The 18,861-nt window shown below is 40.4% G+C and overlaps 1 long non-coding RNA gene across 1 annotated transcript; it reads left to right on the top strand.

Annotated features, from left to right (window-relative positions):
* The first annotated feature begins 16,212 nt into the window (after positions 1-16,212).
* Positions 16,213-17,768, top strand: LOC127151003 (uncharacterized). The gene is made up of 4 exons (XR_007823666.1): positions 16,213-16,251; positions 16,323-16,364; positions 16,477-16,518; positions 17,696-17,768. It is a non-coding gene; the product is annotated as an uncharacterized LOC127151003 (long non-coding RNA).
* Positions 17,769-18,861: the final 1,093 nt, after the last annotated feature.

Below are 18,861 nucleotides of genomic sequence, written 5' to 3'. Positions count from 1 at the left end.
ATTCTTTCATCTCACTGCCACCCAAACATTTGGTTCGTATATGGAAACTAGAATTTGATCATTGAAGAAAAAGAATAGCGTTGTATAAAAAAAAAAAAAATTGTTTACATTAGAACCCACTTTTCAATTTTAGTAAAAAAATGAATTATAGTTATTTAGATATGACTACATGTAATTTAATTATTTCACAGTCAATACACCATCAATTCTATTATCTATGAGTAAGAGGGTTTTTATTAAATTATAAAGTTATATGTCATATATATAAAATAATTCAACTTGTTGAAATATAATATTCTTGACTAAGAGATTTATGATCCTAAGTTCATTTTGTCTGAAACGAAAGCACTCTCACAATCATGTTGGATGCTTTGAAAATCAATGTCATATCGCACAGATTATGTTAAAAGATTTGAGTTCGTCTGCATTTGTTTAATATGGTATTATAATTTAGAAAGTTAAAAAAAGTATTCCATCAAAATTGGACCCGACTCAAGAATGATAGACTTAAAGAGATCACTATCTTGAAGATATATATGTTGAAGTTCCCTTGAGAAAATGGTTTATTTGATATGGTATCATAACTCATGAAGTATGAGCAAGTATTCGATTGTTCAAATTAAATTTGACATACTAGAATGATAAACCTTAAGAGACATATATCGAACATACAAATCCTACCTTAGAAATGAGATGAAGAGATTTTTAGAATCTTATAAAATGATAACTTTTAAGATCTTTGTTTGGTTTTTTGTTTTTAGTTATCTTTTAAAATTTAATTCATTTAAACACTTCTTTCATCTCTGAATTTTTGCTTTCTTATATGGTATTTTTTATTTCTATATTTTCATAACCAAATAAAGATTTAAAAAAAAACTAAAAATTAAAGTGGTTTTCAAAAATTTGTTTTTTAGTTTTCAAAATTTGGTTTAGATTTCAATTCTTACCCTTGAAAAGGGTGTCTGGCATGGCAACTGATCTTCAAAAACTGTTACCAAAATTACTCATATCATAAAATAATGGTGGTGCATTATAAATTGAGTTGAATCTGAAGTGTGAATAAGCAGAAACCAAAAGGTTTTAGTTTGAGAATTCTCCCTAATTGAGGCCTCAAAATGAATAACCAAAGAATGTTATCAATTCTTCTCCTTTCATGCTTTCTTTTTCTCTTTCTCTCTCCTGGTATGATCTTCTTTCTCTCTCTATTTCCTTTTTTATAATCGTCTTTTCTCCATGGATTTTTTGCTATTATTCATATATCCTCGATTCTCTTCTCTCTTTCAAACCATTTTTTATGGTGTAGGAATTATGGGAACTGTGGAACAATATGCAACAACTCTTACTGATCCACATCAAAAGGTAATAATTAGTTCTCTCTAATCAATTCTTTTCGACTTCTATTTATCTTAATCGATGTGTAATTTCAAGAACCTTCATTTTGGATCGATCATTTCCATTTTATCTCAGTTTTTTATGGTATAAGAACCAAACCATGGTATTAAAATCATAGACAAAAATTAACGAGTGAAATAATTGTGTTTTATGAATGCAGAAAATGAGTGAAGGAAAATGGAGAAAGATGATGGTTCAAACAAACGATGACTATCATGACCCAGGACCTGATGAACCAGGAGCCTAGCTATTGTGATCCAAAGTCTAACAACCCATATTAATTATATATGCTACCGATGCAATATCTTAATTATCTAAATCATATATATATAATATACATATATATATATACATATATATATATATACACATATATATATATACACATATATATATACACACATATATATATATATACATACACATATATATACACATATATATATACATACACATATATATACACATATATATACATACATACATATACATACATACATATATATACATACATACATATACATACATACATATATATACATACATACATACACATACATACATATACATACATACATATATATACATATCTATATATACATATATATATATATATTAAATGTACTTTCTCATCAATTTGCATGGACTTCAAATTTCAAGTGTGTAATAATAATCCATGTGCGTGCATGGACATGAAAAATCTTTAAATTAGAGTAATCCACATGCATATTATTGAACCTTTAAAGGTGTAATTTCTTAATTTAGTTTTTCTTCCCTAAGTTGTCTATGTTGTGATCTTAATCCACATGACATGGACTTTATCTAAATAAACGTTTGGGAAAAGTACTTTTTTATTTCTTTTTCTACTCTTAATTTCAAGACCTTACTGTTAGTAAATGGTCCCACCTACTTTATTTTATCACGAGCAAATTAATTATGGTATGGTTTCTGATGGTCTTCTGAGTGTTGTGGCAACATGGTTGTTTCGTTTGATGAGGTGTGCTTGTCTGCAGAAATAAAGGTAGGTGGTCTCAAGGGGGAGTTCGTTAGTAAATGGTCCCACCTACTTTATTTTATCACGAGCAAATTAATTAATTAATTGGTTAGCAAATTAATTAATTAATTAATTGGTTATGGAGTTTGGTTATAAAGTTGGTAAAGAATATGTTAAGATCTTCTTTTCAAGGGTTCCACATGTGGTTAGGATTTCTTATATATTGGTAATATCTTGTATGACAAGTTATGCGAAGAAAAAGTATAAAAGCTTTTTGATGGTGAGTTTCTCTAGGGAGTTCTTCATGAAAATAATGCGAAAGACCAATAGAAGAATCATCAAATGTTCGGGGCTTGAGTTGAATACATCATCTATAGATCTGAGATTAAGGGGGAGATATTCTGTCCTTCTTATGAGTTATGACTATTATGTTCTTACATATTTAGTTTTGTTGCAACAGTTCTAGGACAGCACGGTGATAAATGTGCAGAGTGTTGTACCTCAAGTCATAACTATGTATTCAACTGTTTTTGTATTTGTGATTAATACAAACTTCTATCCTGGGCAAACTACCCCCAGATGTAGATGTGTATTCATCGAACTGGGTTAACAAACGTTGTTGTGTTGTGTATTTCTGTTTGTTTCTATTGCTCTCTACTCTTTACACAACTGAGGTGACTTTTGTTGCATATCACTAAAATCGTTCATATTTCATTTACATTCTTTACTTTTGAGTTTTGAGATCGGTTTTCATTTGTGTTTCTAGTTTCAAAATATGTTACCTTTTCTTTTTACTTTTTTGATCAGATTTTTAGTTTTATTTCTATCTGGTCTCTATGTTTAATTTTTAATATCATTTTAAACATTTATTTTTCGTTAAATATATATTATTTGGGAGCCACTAGATTGAAATTCTAAGACTAAAAGTCTAGATATCTTCCAATTTCAACTATTAAAGAAACAGAAGATCATATTAAATTAATTTTTTGCTTTCATGAGATTTAGAACTTTAATACTCTTTTCACTAATGTCTTAAATTATATAATATAACACAACCATATATTGTTTATGACTACAGCTTAGACAATTAAGATCTCAAGAGAAAATTACGTACTCAAGAGAAAATTTCGAGGGTAGAGAATATCCATATGGAGTTTCAGAGAATGACAAACACACAATAAGAAAGTTGATCGTTAACTTTTTCTTAAGTGGCAAAGTTCTTTATAAAAGAAACCATGATATGGTGCTCCTTTTATGTGTTCACTACAACAAATCTGGCCTTTAATGTCGGGTGGAAAAAATGAAAAATGGGCTTTAATGTCGGTTTTCAAAAGGCGGATGTTTAATGTCGGTTTTAAACCGACATTAAAGAAGGAGCTTTAATGTCGGTTTAAAACCGACATTAAACGACCACCTTTTGAAAACCGACATTAAAGCCCCTTTGTAAATTTTTTTTATTTTTTTAATTTGGTAAAAAATCAAGTTTCCTCTCTCTTACTTTACCTTTTCCTTTTCCTTAAAAGTTTCTATATAAATTCTCCTCCTCTCTTCTTCCTCTTTTTAACTTTGAAATCTTCTAACCCTAAATTCTGCAGCCACCAATCAAATTTTCTTGGATGATTCTTTTTTCCATCGACGATTTGAAGATTTACTATGGTCGGTAAAGGAGAAGGTCCGGCTATCGGAATCAATCTTGGAACCACGTACTCTTGCATCAATGTGTGGCAGCATCATCGAGTTGAGATCATTGCCAACGATCAGGGCAACAGGACGACGCTGTCGTATGTTGCTTTCACCGACTCTGAGCGCTTGATCGGTGATGCAGCTAAGAATCAGGTCGCCATGAACCCGATTAACACCGTTTTTGGTAAGTTTTCTTTTTCTTTTTTTTCTCTCTCTCTCTCTTTTTTTTTTTTTTTTTTTTTTTTTGCGATTTGAGTTCTGATTCTATGGAGTTCTGGTTTTGTTGAAGTTTTTCTACTTTCTAAAGGAGTTATAGATTATTCTTGTATTGCACTTCATTCAGTTAGGATTATTCTTGTATCTTTTTTTTTTCTCACTTTGTTTTGATATGCAACAGACTACTCATTCTTAAGAGTGTGATTGAGAGTGTGATTAATGGTTCATAGACCCATAGTTTGCACTTGTATAGGATCGTTATTGGTAGGTATATCCTGCTAGGATGGTTGCAAGGCGGTCTGACAAACTTCAAAATGTCTTTTTTGTTGCTAGTGGAATTTAGATTTCACCTTGTGCTATGTGAAAAGATGAGGAAGATGCATTCTTGAGTTATTAGTTTATGCTCATAAGATATTTGATGAAATGTCTCATAAAAGTCTCCTTTTCTTATGCATTGAGTGAGCGTTTTGTTTGGTTTTTGAGTATTATTTTTGTGAATGTAGGTTGTTCGAAAGATGCAAACTCCTAAGGAATGTTGGTTTTAACATAGGAAACATGTTGTATCATTGTATTATTTATTTATTTTGTTATTGAACTAAAAGGTTTTGGTTAATATATTTATATTCTTCATCTTTGACTTGCTACTATTCTGGTATATAGGTGATTAAGGGGGTTTCCCAGGTACAAAGTAGAAGCATGGGCAGTAAACTGAAGTTTGAACTTGAGAGATTTCTCAGTTTTGACAAAGTAAAATGAAGTGAATGGAGCTGAGATGGACGAGAGGGAAAGTTCATTATTGGCATGTTGAAAAAAGGTCAGTTTGGAGGCACCACTGATGAAAAAAGGTCACTGAGGAATGTAAGTTTCATTTTGCATATGCTATGTTTTATTGTAATGAATTACACCAATATAATTATAATCCTGTGTGGAAAAATGTATAAATTGAAATCCTGAAGATATCAAAAGAAAGATATAGCAAAACTCATTTGAAAATCTCTCTGCGTTGTGAAAAACTCTTGTTGCTGCTTTGAAATGGATGTAAGCTAGCTGAACCACTATAAATCGTATGCAGTATTCTCTTCTTCTCCTTCGATCTTTCTCCGTGATTCTTCTATTTTTGCCTCCAAGATGTGTTAATTGGCAACAAGCTAAGGTGAGTGCTCTTTCCCATTTTCTTCTTCGAATGCATGTCAGAAAGAGAAGAAAAAATTTGATTCACATTTTGTTTGATAATGAACTCTGAACCTATGGCTTACTGACCATTTGTTGAATGTTTAAGCTATCCTCCACGTATCTAAATTAAAGTTATGCACTAATTGATTACAATAAACTTAGTAAGAGAGGGGTTTAAAATTATCTTTCATCCAAATCCTAACTATTACTTTCTTCATCCATTTCATTAAACCTTACCCACATTTGATGAACTAATTTTTTTTTTAAAGTAAAACCTTCCTTAAGACTAGACCCATTTACAATGGATTTGGCCAAACTCCCATTTAGCTTTGACACAGAAACTATTCAAGTCTGATCAGTTAGGAAACATATAATGTGATTGTGTAGGTCCATTAGGGTGTCCTCATTTGTTTTTTGTTCCTTCAATAAAGTGGTATCTCTTATAATATGTATATATACATAAATATAGTTGTGGACAAATTATATTCACAAGTCTTGTTGTAATATGGTGTTGTTCATAGATGGGTATAAGCTCAAGAATTTTTTTTTTTGATTATGTTATGCTAATTAAGTCACCAAAATTGTATCTTCAATTTCTACCACAAATGAAAATAAGGGAGTTAGTATTACCAGATCTCATGAGGTTCATGGAAAATCTAGTACAGATGGGACATCCTCAACTGCTGGGAAAAGTGGAAATCTCTCTCTTGATGCTTTAGCAAAAGCTAAGAAAGCTTTACAGATGCAGAAAGAATTAGCCGAGAAGTTGAAGAAAATTCCCCTGGTAAGTTAGGCAACAAAGATACTTCGATCCATGTTAGCTATTTTCCCCGCACTTTGATGTTGTTTTTACATATACAACTAGTTATACAAATGTAACGACCCGACTCTTTATGCTGAATCGAAGTGGTTACTAAATCTAGGATCAGTGTTTAAGTCATAAAATCTGGTGTAAATAAATGCAAAGAAATCTAGCAAATTTATTTATGAAAGATAGTTAAAGTAACATGTAGAAATACGAGTTAAGTTTAAAATCCCTAAGCGGGCCCTATCTACATAAAGATGGTAAATAATGAAAGTACTCGAACTCAAGTGCGAAAATCTGAAATAAAGGTAAGCGGAAGCGGTAGCCCCTATGGCCCTTCACGGTCTCACTTCGAGTCGCTCGCCAGTTTGCCCTTGCCCTTACCTCGTCCTCTACCTGAAAACATGAAATGAAGAGAATGAGTATAAAAATACTCAGTAAGGGACCCACTACTAGTCCCACTAGGTGCCTGTTAACATTCCTATCGAGTCCTGAAACTAGTACCCAATCTCTGGCACGCTCCCGAACACGTGCAACATGCGCCCCGTAGGGACATAACTCTGGTCTTCGGTGTCCAGGGGACACTTAGGACCGTCGGGATGCGAGGACCCCGTCGAGTCGCTCGAGTCATATCTATAGTCATGCTGGACTGGCGCCCCGTCGAGCCTAACAGTCCTAAATAGGTGGTGATCCCGAAGGACACCCATGCAGGTACGACTCAGATAGGAGAAGTTAACAGATACCCCAATCCCAACATACATATGCATACGTCATCAAATTATCATCAGAAAATAACCACCATCTCATCCCCCACTACAGCTATCATCAAACAGTCACTAATAGTTCTCATTATACAGTCACCCACGTCATAAGCCCATCAGTCTTATCATACAGTCACATACATCATAAGCCCATCAGTCTTATCATACAGTCACATACATCATAAGTCCATCAGTCCTATCATGCAGTCACATACATCATAAGTCCATCAATCTTACCATACAGTCACATACATCATAAGTCCATCAGTCTTATCATACAGTCACATATGGTTCGAGGGTTCTCATTACTATAATATTATGCCGAAGTATGGCCATGTCATTCGTCAGATCATGATAAAATATTATCATACATCGTAAGCCCAACCATCATCGTATGTCACTGAAGGAACATGCAACATCAAATTCTCACATGGGGCTAGTAGTAGAAATCTCTTACCTCGAGATGTTGCTAGATGAGTTCCTACTGAGGAAGTCCTAAGCTGCAGCAGCTATTTGGTCCAATTTGCTTCTTGAGGAAAGTAATTAAATTAATTAAATTTCCAAATTAACTCATTTAATTACTGGGCAGGCTAGGGAATTTGGAAATTACCAAAAATTTAGGTGGAAGGAGCCAAAACAGGCTTGGCGGCTCGACTGGAAGAAGACAGGACCGGCTCGGCTTGGCGTAGGCGCGGCTCGGCTCGGTACAGGGACTTCGCGTGCGGCTCGGCTTGCTACAGGGAGGGGGCGCGGCTCGGCTACGCGGAACGCACGGCGCGGCGCGGCTGCACGCGGGGAGAGCTGGGCACGTGTGGCGCGGACGCGGGTTTCGGTTTCGGGCGCGCGGGCGGTTCCGGGTTCGGACGCGCGGGTGGTGGTTCCGGGTTCGGTTTCGTCCGTCGGCTGGAGGCAGGCGCGTTCGCGGCTTCGGTGCGGCTCGGGTGTAGGCGCGTTCGCGGCTCCGATTTGCAGACGCGTTCGGCTGGCGACGCGGCTTCGACGTGGAGATGGATCTCGGCTTCGGGACGCGACGAGTTTCGGCTGATCTGCCTCGGATCGAAGCGGCGCGAGGGGTGGCTTCGGCTTCCAGTCGTCTTGCAGACGCGTGAATGGACGGCTTCGACTCGGCTTCGGCGTGCGAGGAAGCTTGGACGAATTCTGGCGCGGCTGTGCGTGTGGCGTGGGTAGGCGGCTAGGGTTTCGCGACGGCGGCGGCGGCGGCGGCGGCGCGGCTAGGGTTTTCTTCTCTCCCTCTTCTCTTTTCTTTTCCTTTTCTTTTCCTTTTCTTTTCCTTTTCTTTTCCTATTTATAAAATAATTTCCCTCTTTTCTCTTCTTTGATTAATTCCAAGTTTCACCCTTCTCTCTCTAAAATTTCACCCAATTTCTCCACAAATCTCTCCTTTCCCTCAACTTTTAAATACGTATAAAAATCTTAAATACCAAGATAATTTCATTTGGAGTTTACTTAATACTTTAAAAAAGAAAAAATCCAAATCTTAATGATATAAGTTCCATTATTTAATTATAAATAAATAAATAAAATAAAATAAAAAAAAATACTAAGAAAAATGGATACAAGATCATTGGGGCGTTACATACTTCCCCCCTTAGAAAGCTTTCGTCCTCGAAAGCTCTAATCCTCGAACATTTCTGGGTACTGGGCCTTTATGTCCTCTTCTCTCTCCCACGTGGCCTCTTCAACTCCATGGTTCTGCCAGAGGACTTTGACTAGTGGAATATCTCGACTACGAAGCTTCTTGACCTCTCTTGCCAAGATCTCGACAGGCTGCTCCTCGTAGCTCAAGTTCTCACTGACCTGTAGGGGCTCGAAGTCCACGATGTGCGTCGGGTCTGCGACATACCTCCTCAACATGGAGACATGGAATACGTCATGCACTGCTGAGAGGGATGGGGGCAAGGCCAAACGATAAGCCACAGGGCCAATCCGTTCCAGTATCTCAAATGGCCCCACGAAACGTGGACTCAACTTCCCCTTCTTCTCGAACCTCAGAACGCCCTTCATCGGTGCTACCTTCAAAAAGACCATATCTCCCACTTCAAACTCGAGGTCCTTACGTCGTACATCAGCGTAACTCTTCTGTCTGCTCTGTGCGGTCAGCATACGAGCTCGGATCTTCTGTATGGCTGCATTGGTAGTCTGCACTAACTCGGGGCCTAGCATCCTCTGCTCTCCAACCTCGCCCCAGCAGACAGGGGATCTACAGCACTTGCCATACAGAGCCTCAAACGGAGCCATACCAATGGTAGCCTGGTAACTGTTATTATAGGCGAACTCCATTAGATGCAGGTGGGAGTCCCAACTTCCTGAAAACTCTAGCACACAGGCCCGCAGCATATCCTCCAAAATCTGGTTCAGTCTCTCTGTCTGACCATCAGTCTGAGGGTGGAATGCCGTGCTGAAGTCCAGCCTCGTACCTAATGCAAGTTGGAGCCCTTGCCAAAATTTCGAAGTGAAACGGGCATCCCTGTCTGAAACGATGGATACTGGTACTCCGTGCAGTCTTACTATTTCCGTCATGTATAACTGCCCCCACTTGCTGGCAGTGTACGTGGATTTCCCTGGCACGAAGTGGGCTGTCTTCGTGAGTCTGTCGACCACAACCCAGATCACCGTGTAGCCCTTCATGGTCTTGGGCAGTCCCGTGATAAAGTCCATCGACACACTCTCCCACTTCCACCCTGGCACACTCAAGGGTTGCAACAACCCTGCTGGATGCTGCCTAGGTGCCTTCACCTGCTGGCACACCAAGCACCTACTGACGAACTCTGCTACATCCCTCTTCATGCCCCTCCACCAATAGACACTCCTTAAGTCCTGGTACATCTTCGTACTCCCAGGGTGCATGGTAAACGGGGAACTGTGAGCCTCAGTCAAAAGCTCTGTCTTAACTGCGCTGTCTTCCGGCACACACAGGCGTCCCTCAAACATAAGGCCATCATCAGAGGATATAGAGAACTCTTCACCTTGCTCCGTCTCTACCATACGACGTTTCTCTGCCAAGTAAGGATCACTCAGCTGAGCAGCAATGATCTTTTGCCTCAAGGTTGGCTGAACTGTCAACTGAGCCAACTGTGCGGCAACCTCACCTACTGAGACTGCAATCTCGGCTCTCTCCAAATCCCTGAGTAAGGGGGTCTGCTTCGTGATTAGCGCTGCTGAATGTGCAACCTTCCTACTCAGCGCGTCAGCCACTACATTTGCTTTACCTGGATGGTACAGGATCTCGCAGTCGTAGTCCTTCACCAACTCGAGCCACCTCCTCTGCCTCATGTTCAACTCCTTCTGAGTGAAGAAATACTTCAGGCTCTTGTGGTCGGTGTAAATCTGAATCTTCTCACCGTACAGATAGTGCCTCCATATCTTCAGTGCAAAGACTACAGCTGCCAACTCCAAGTCGTGGGTAGGGTAGTTCCGCTCATGATTCTTCAACTGGCGTGAGGCATACGCAACTACCTTACCTTGCTGCATCAGGACACCTCCCAGTCCTTTCTTAGAGGCATCACTATAGATCACAAAACTTCCCGACCCATCAGGCACTGTCAGGACTGGTGCCGTCACTAGCTTCTGCTTAAGCTCTTTGAAACTACTCTCACATGCTGGGCTCCAGACAAAAGGGGTTCCCTTCCTGGTCAACTGGGTCAATGGGCTGGCTATGCGTGAGAAGTCTCCTACAAACCTCCTGTAGTATCCTGCCAGACCCAGAAAACTGCGAATCTCACTGACTGTAGACGGTCGAGGCCAGTTGGTCACCGCTTCGACCTTAGCTGGGTCCACCGAGACTCCCTCACTGGAAACCACGTGCCCTAAAAATGTCACCTTCTTTAACCAGAACTCACACTTGGAGAACTTGGCGTATAGCTTATGAGCTCGAAGGGTCTCCAAGACTTGGTGCAAGTGCTCTTCGTGTTCGGCCTCAGTCTTGGAATAGATCAAGATATCGTCAATGAAGACTATGACGAATTGGTCTAGAAAGTCCTTAAACACCCTGTTCATCAAATCCATGAACACTGCAGGGGCATTAGTTAAACCAAAGGACATCACTATGAATTCGTAGTGTCCATACCTCGAACGAAAGGCCGTCTTGGGAATATCACCGTCCCTAATCCTCAACTGGTGATAGCCTGATCGCAGGTCGATCTTGGAAAAGACGGTGGCCCCCTGTAACTGGTCGAACAGGTCCTCGATTCTGGGTAAGGGGTAGCGGTTCTTAACTGTCACCTTGTTCAATTCTCGGTAGTCAATGCAAAGGCGCATCGACCCATCCTTCTTCTTCACGAACAACACTGGGGCTCCCCAAGGTGATACACTGGGCCGGATAAAGCCCTTGTCCAACAGCTCCTGTAACTGGACTTTCAACTCCTTTAACTCGGCTGGGGCCATTCTGTAAGGAGCTCTAGAGATAGGGGCGGTGCCGGGCTCTAACTCAATGGCGAAGTCTACCTCCCTGGGAGGCGGAAGTCCTGGGAGTTCGTCGGGGAAAACGTCAGGGTACTCCCTTACTACTGGTTCGGAAGATAGGGAAACTTCTGGTTCTGCCATATCTACTACGTTCGCCAAGATACCCCAAGTACCCTGGCTAAGTAGCTTACTCGCCTTCATTGCTGAGATGACCTTGGGTATACCTACCATGCCTGCTCCTCTAAACTTAAACTTATCCCCGGAAGGAGGGTTAAAGACTACTTCCTTATTAAAACAGTCTATGGTTGCATGGTTAGTTGACAACCAATCCATGCCTAAAATTACATCGAAATCTTGCATATCTAGCACCAGTAAAGTTACATTCAAGGTATGGTTTGCTATTTCTACCCAACATGCCCTTATTTTTTCCTTAGACAAAAGGACCTCTCCAGAAGGAGTAGAGACAGACAAGGCACTACCCAACGGTTCTACTTCTAAACCCGCATGCTTGACAAAAATAGAGGATATAAATGAATGCGATGACCCCGAGTCAAATAGTACCAAAGCATAATGCCCCAAGATTGGGAGCGTACCTGTCACCACCGTACTAGCTCGCTCGGCCTCCTGCCGGTTCGTGGCAAAGACTCTCCCTTGCTGGGGAGCAGAAGGCTGACGTGGCGTCGTCTCTAAGGGTTTCCGAGGACACGCATCAGCGGTGTGCCCCGGCTGCCTGCACCTGAAGCAGACTCCACTCCCAGCTAAACATTGTCCTCCATGGACCTTCCCACAGGTAGTACAAGTGGGTAGCTCTCTCAAAGTTCTCCCAGCTGCTGCCAGCTCCCGACGGTGTCTCTGGAAGACACCTCCTGACCTCGGAGTCCGCTGTGGTATTACGTCGGGCTGCGCCTCCGCCTTCCTCTTCTGTCCCGAGGCTGACCCTGTGCCGACAACCTTAGATTGATCAGCTCTCTCATGCAGGCTCAGATCCAGTGCTATGCGTAGAGCATCCGCATGAGTGGTTGGTCGAAGAGCTCGTACAAAACCCTGGAGGTCTAACCTGAGGCCATTAACAAATCTCTCAGTCCTGGCGGCCTCATCCCTTACCACATCAGGGGCAAAACGGGACAACAGGTCGAACTCGGCATCATACTGTTCCACGCTCAGTTTGCCTTGCTCCAAGTTTAGGAACTCTTGGAGCTTGGCGTGCTTCACGTTGGCAGAGAAGAACTTAGCATAAAAGCTCTCCCTGAATTGCTCCCATGTGATCTTGCTGGCATCTCCTCCCAGCGCCCTCTCAGCAGTCTCCCACCAGGCAGTCCCCCTATCCTCCAAACAGAAAGCTGCACACTGCACCTTCTGGTCTTCTGGGCACTTCATGTACCTGAAGATCGTCTCTATGGATGTCAACCACAGCTGGGCTCTAAAGGGGTTGTCCAAGGATCCGTCGAAAGTCTTCGGGTTGTACTTCCTAAAATCCCTCAAGTGCTTGGCCTCAGCTGACAGTTGTACTGGCACCGGCTGAGCTTCCACCGGGGCTGGAGGGATGACGGGCTGGTCCTGAACAGGGGCTGGAGGGACTACAGGCTGGTCCTGAACAGGGGCGGCCTGGTTCTGCTGAGCAGCGAGGAACGGCGCTAGAGCAGCTTGCAGCATGGCCTGGTAACGCTGCTCCATTGCGGCGAGATCCGCCTGAGTGACCGGTGCATTAGGGTTGACTGGTACGTCGGGGTTGACTGGCGGCGCGGCAGGTTGCTCCGCCGGTTGGCCACGACCGGCTCCTCTGCCTCCCCTGCCACCTCCTCGACGTGCACCTCTACGTGGCGGCATTCTTCCTAAAATTCACCAACAAATTTTTCACCACTAGAGCTCAATATTCTCTCTCTAAGTCTAATCTAATCAGGCAACATTATAATCTTAATATTTGTAAAGCTTTAGGCATACCTGGCGAGTGACGAAGGACCGTATAGCCATAGGGTGAGGTAAAATCAAAACAAAATGACTTACATCATAAGTCAGTCTACAGGACCTAAAACACTGCGCTCTGATACCAACTGTAACGACCCGACTCTTTATGCTGAATCGAAGTGGTTACTAAATCTAGGATCAGTGTTTAAGTCATAAAATCTGGTGTAAATAAATGCAAAGAAATCTAGCAAATTTATTTATGAAAGATAGTTAAAGTAACATGTAGAAATACGAGTTAAGTTTAAAATCCCTAAGCGGGCCCTATCTACATAAAGATGGTAAATAATGAAAGTACTCGAACTCAAGTGCGAAAATCTGAAATAAAGGTAAGCGGAAGCGGTAGCCCCTATGGCCCTTCACGGTCTCACTTCGAGTCGCTCGCCAGTTTGCCCTTGCCCTTACCTCGTCCTCTACCTGAAAACATGAAATGAAGAGAATGAGTATAAAAATACTCAGTAAGGGACCCACTACTAGTCCCACTAGGTGCCTGTTAACATTCCTATCGAGTCCTGAAACTAGTACCCAATCTCTGGCACGCTCCCGAACACGTGCAACATGCGCCCCGTAGGGACATAACTCTGGTCTTCGGTGTCCAGGGGACACTTAGGACCGTCGGGATGCGAGGACCCCGTCGAGTCGCTCGAGTCATATCTATAGTCATGCTGGACTGGCGCCCCGTCGAGCCTAACAGTCCTAAATAGGTGGTGATCCCGAAGGACACCCATGCAGGTACGACTCAGATAGGAGAAGTTAACAGATACCCCAATCCCAACATACATATGCATACGTCATCAAATTATCATCAGAAAATAACCACCATCTCATCCCCCACTACAGCTATCATCAAACAGTCACTAATAGTTCTCATTATACAGTCACCCACGTCATAAGCCCATCAGTCTTATCATACAGTCACATACATCATAAGCCCATCAGTCTTATCATACAGTCACATACATCATAAGTCCATCAGTCCTATCATGCAGTCACATACATCATAAGTCCATCAATCTTACCATACAGTCACATACATCATAAGTCCATCAGTCTTATCATACAGTCACATATGGTTCGAGGGTTCTCATTACTATAATATTATGCCGAAGTATGGCCATGTCATTCGTCAGATCATGATAAAATATTATCATACATCGTAAGCCCAACCATCATCGTATGTCACTGAAGGAACATGCAACATCAAATTCTCACATGGGGCTAGTAGTAGAAATCTCTTACCTCGAGATGTTGCTAGATGAGTTCCTACTGAGGAAGTCCTAAGCTGCAGCAGCTATTTGGTCCAATTTGCTTCTTGAGGAAAGTAATTAAATTAATTAAATTTCCAAATTAACTCATTTAATTACTGGGCAGGCTAGGGAATTTGGAAATTACCAAAAATTTAGGTGGAAGGAGCCAAAACAGGCTTGGCGGCTCGACTGGAAGAAGACAGGACCGGCTCGGCTTGGCGTAGGCGCGGCTCGGCTCGGTACAGGGACTTCGCGTGCGGCTCGGCTTGCTACAGGGAGGGGGCGCGGCTCGGCTACGCGGAACGCACGGCGCGGCGCGGCTGCACGCGGGGAGAGCTGGGCACGTGTGGCGCGGACGCGGGTTTCGGTTTCGGGCGCGCGGGCGGTTCCGGGTTCGGACGCGCGGGTGGTGGTTCCGGGTTCGGTTTCGTCCGTCGGCTGGAGGCAGGCGCGTTCGCGGCTTCGGTGCGGCTCGGGTGTAGGCGCGTTCGCGGCTCCGATTTGCAGACGCGTTCGGCTGGCGACGCGGCTTCGACGTGGAGATGGATCTCGGCTTCGGGACGCGACGAGTTTCGGCTGATCTGCCTCGGATCGAAGCGGCGCGAGGGGTGGCTTCGGCTTCCAGTCGTCTTGCAGACGCGTGAATGGACGGCTTCGACTCGGCTTCGGCGTGCGAGGAAGCTTGGACGAATTCTGGCGCGGCTGTGCGTGTGGCGTGGGTAGGCGGCTAGGGTTTCGCGACGGCGGCGGCGGCGGCGGCGCGGCTAGGGTTTTCTTCTCTCCCTCTTCTCTTTTCTTTTCCTTTTCTTTTCCTTTTCTTTTCCTATTTATAAAATAATTTCCCTCTTTTCTCTTCTTTGATTAATTCCAAGTTTCACCCTTCTCTCTCTAAAATTTCACCCAATTTCTCCACAAATCTCTCCTTTCCCTCAACTTTTAAATACGTATAAAAATCTTAAATACCAAGATAATTTCATTTGGAGTTTACTTAATACTTTAAAAAAGAAAAAATCCAAATCTTAATGATATAAGTTCCATTATTTAATTATAAATAAATAAATAAAATAAAATAAAAAAAAATACTAAGAAAAATGGATACAAGATCATTGGGGCGTTACAACAAAATATTGTTGCCGGCATCAAAACTGCAGTTGAAAATGCATGTCCAAACATTGTCTCTTGTGCTGACATTAGCCATTGCATCTAATTCAGCCATCGTCTTGGTAAAGTCGTTATTTGTCACTTTCTTAATTTATGGTGAATTCGTTTTGGGAAAAATGTCTAATATGTGAACGAAAAGCTCTAAATTCGTTTTCTTCAATGCATATATAAGTTTATATTTGACTTTGAATTTTATTGACATATGCAAGTGGTACTGCTAGGATTTATCTTTTTGAACTTTATGATTATTATTATTATTTCCAATTTGTGAAAAATCTTTTGTTATAATATTTTGCATCATTTTGGCCAATTTCACTTCTTCTGCAAATGGAGTTGGCGTCTATGTTTGAGTACGATCTGAAGTAGTGGAGAAATAAGATCTAACAATTTCCATTTAAACTTGACACATCACTCAAGCGCATAAGATCTAGAAAGGTCTGCCTTAATCAATTCACTAATTTGCAGAACCAACTAATGCAAATGATTTTGGGGTTACTTTGTTGCAGAACCAACTAATGCAAGAATCTATTTCAATATTGCACAAAAAGGTGAATAACTTAGTTTTAGAGTAATTAATGTTTTGGCATCATTAATTATGCATACAGGACTATAAATTTTTATTTTCCATGGTGTAAAATTTGGTTCATAAAATGATTGTAGGAAAAGGCATTGCAAGAGGAGAACAGGCAGCTAGCAAATAAGGTATAAAATTAATTGTTGCATGTATTTAAATCTTAAACTCTGCATCAATTTAAATCTTGATTTTTTTTTATATACATCCAAGTAAAATATAATAAAGTATTTAAATTAAATGGATATAATTATTTGTTTAAAGTTTAAAGGGATAAAATAGTAGAAATTGAAATTGAGATAATTGAAGTTCACATGTGAAATCTTCTTAAATACTACACCCCAATTCCATGGTTTGTTTTTGGCATTTTGGGTTGTGTAATGTAAAGCAACAATGTACTGAGTATTAAACTCTCTCTGCCTCTATAACTTCACCCTCTCTACCCCTTGTTGCTGCCTAAATTTGCCCCTTTTAGTAACACATCAAAGTCAATAGCTACTTAAATCTATCCCTATAATTCAACCATAGATACATACTATAGCTTGTATTGATTCAGCTATATCATAATTTCATCGCCAATATACGAAGAAAGAAGCTACCATTAGTTATCTTGAAGGGATAATTGAGAAACTAAGAAGTACTAAGTTGGTATGATGAATTGTTTCTTTTTTTATATACTGATTTACTTTTATTTCTGTATTTTTTTTCCTTTTTGAAAAATTGAAAATATTAGAAAAGAAGATGAATATTTTGTGGAGGAAGATGGGTGGACTCAGATTTTGTCCACATGAACCTCCATTTCCTCACATCTGTGATATACGACAATGGTTCGTTCTGATTCTAAAAGATGAAGCTGAAGAAGAAGACCCGTAAGTTGTTATGCGTCTTCCATGGCCTTTCACTGTGTTCGTTACTCTTTTTCACCGTTGCCAGGCAAACCCAACTTCAAATTAGTTCAAAGGAACAACCCTGCTCTTCTTTTTTCTTCATTCTCTACCACTCGGGCTTCTTACAACACTCTCGTCTCGTAGGTACCATTTTTCTTTCACTTTCCTCCTTTTCATTTGTTGCTTTTTTATGTCGGCTATGACATTACTGCAAGTTTGGTAGGTTGAAGTTGCGAGTTTAATTGAAAGGGATCTCTGTGGGTGAAGTAATTTATTCGATGCTTAGAAATTTCCCCTATCTGATTCTGATTTGCATTACTGTCCTTCGAGTTTGAAGGATTCTGTTGTTAATTATTGGTTGGGTCTCATTCAGATTGTTAGTTAATTGTGTCAATATTTTTGTTAAGAAATGCAATGGTAGGAAAGGGGAAGACCTTTAATAACACTAGAGTGAAGCATAGAGTGAAGGGGTCGATTAATAGAAGAAGATGGGGTTTAGTATGGAAGTTAATCTAGTAGTTTATGATGGAATTTTCTCACGGAAAACTCTTTGAAACTAAAAATCTCAAAATACTCCAAATTCTCTTTAATTCATAACAAATTAAGATCCCACAAGTGAGCGCTAAATTTCCATAATTTCTAATAGTCAAGGTTGGTTATGCTTTCCACTTTTTATCCTTCTCTGCAATTTTAGTGCTTCAAACAACTTTGCTATTCTAAATAAAATGGTTTATTTGGATATTGTTTGTAGATAATTGAAGTCATATCGGGTTGAAAGCTAAGCGAGTGTGCAGATGGCAAGGCGACCGTTGAAAATTGAAGACTGAGAAGGCGTTTAGGATTTCTAATTATTTAATTCTTGTATTAGGATCTTTTTTCATGTACTTTTGTAGAATGTATATATAAACACAATATTAAGATTTTATTTTGTGTATTCAAATGTAAAAGACAAATATTATAGTTTCTAAAATAATATGAATTTCATTGATTTGTTGGCGTGAAAAAAATATTTATCTACATGGACCCAATGTCGATCTATAAAAAATGGACAATAATGCAATAATTAAATAAAAATAAATTTGTAAAAATGAACCCAAAAACTACGCTTTAATGTCGGTTTTGAACCGACATCAGAGTTCAACCGACATTAAAGGGCTTCAATAACACTATCAAATATGTCGGTGAAAAACTGACATTAAAGAGGCCTTTAATGTCGTTTTTAAACTGACATTAAAGAGGCCTTTAATGTCGTTTTTAAACCGACATTAAAGCCAAACCGACATTAAAGGGCTTCAATAACACTATCAAAGATGTCGGTTGAAAACTGACATTAAAGACCTTTAATGTCGTTTTTAAACCGACATTAAAGCCCAACCGACATTAAAGGCCTTTAATAACGCTCGCAAAGATGTCGGTTGCCAAGTGACATTAAAGCCTTTTAATGTCGGTTTTAAACCGATATTAAAGGACAGATTTCTTCTAGTGGTTGATGAGGAAGAAGCAAAACAAATTATGATAGAAATTTATAAAGGAATATGTGGAACACATGCTAATGGACATATGATGGCTAAACAAATACTTAGAACG

Source organism: Cucumis melo, chromosome 9, assembly GCF_025177605.1.
Source record: "Cucumis melo cultivar AY chromosome 9, USDA_Cmelo_AY_1.0, whole genome shotgun sequence".
Classification (NCBI taxonomy): Eukaryota; Viridiplantae; Streptophyta; class Magnoliopsida; order Cucurbitales; family Cucurbitaceae; genus Cucumis; species Cucumis melo.
The sequence above is the reverse complement of the archived record's forward strand: the minus strand, read 5'-3'. Positions and strand labels throughout refer to the sequence as shown.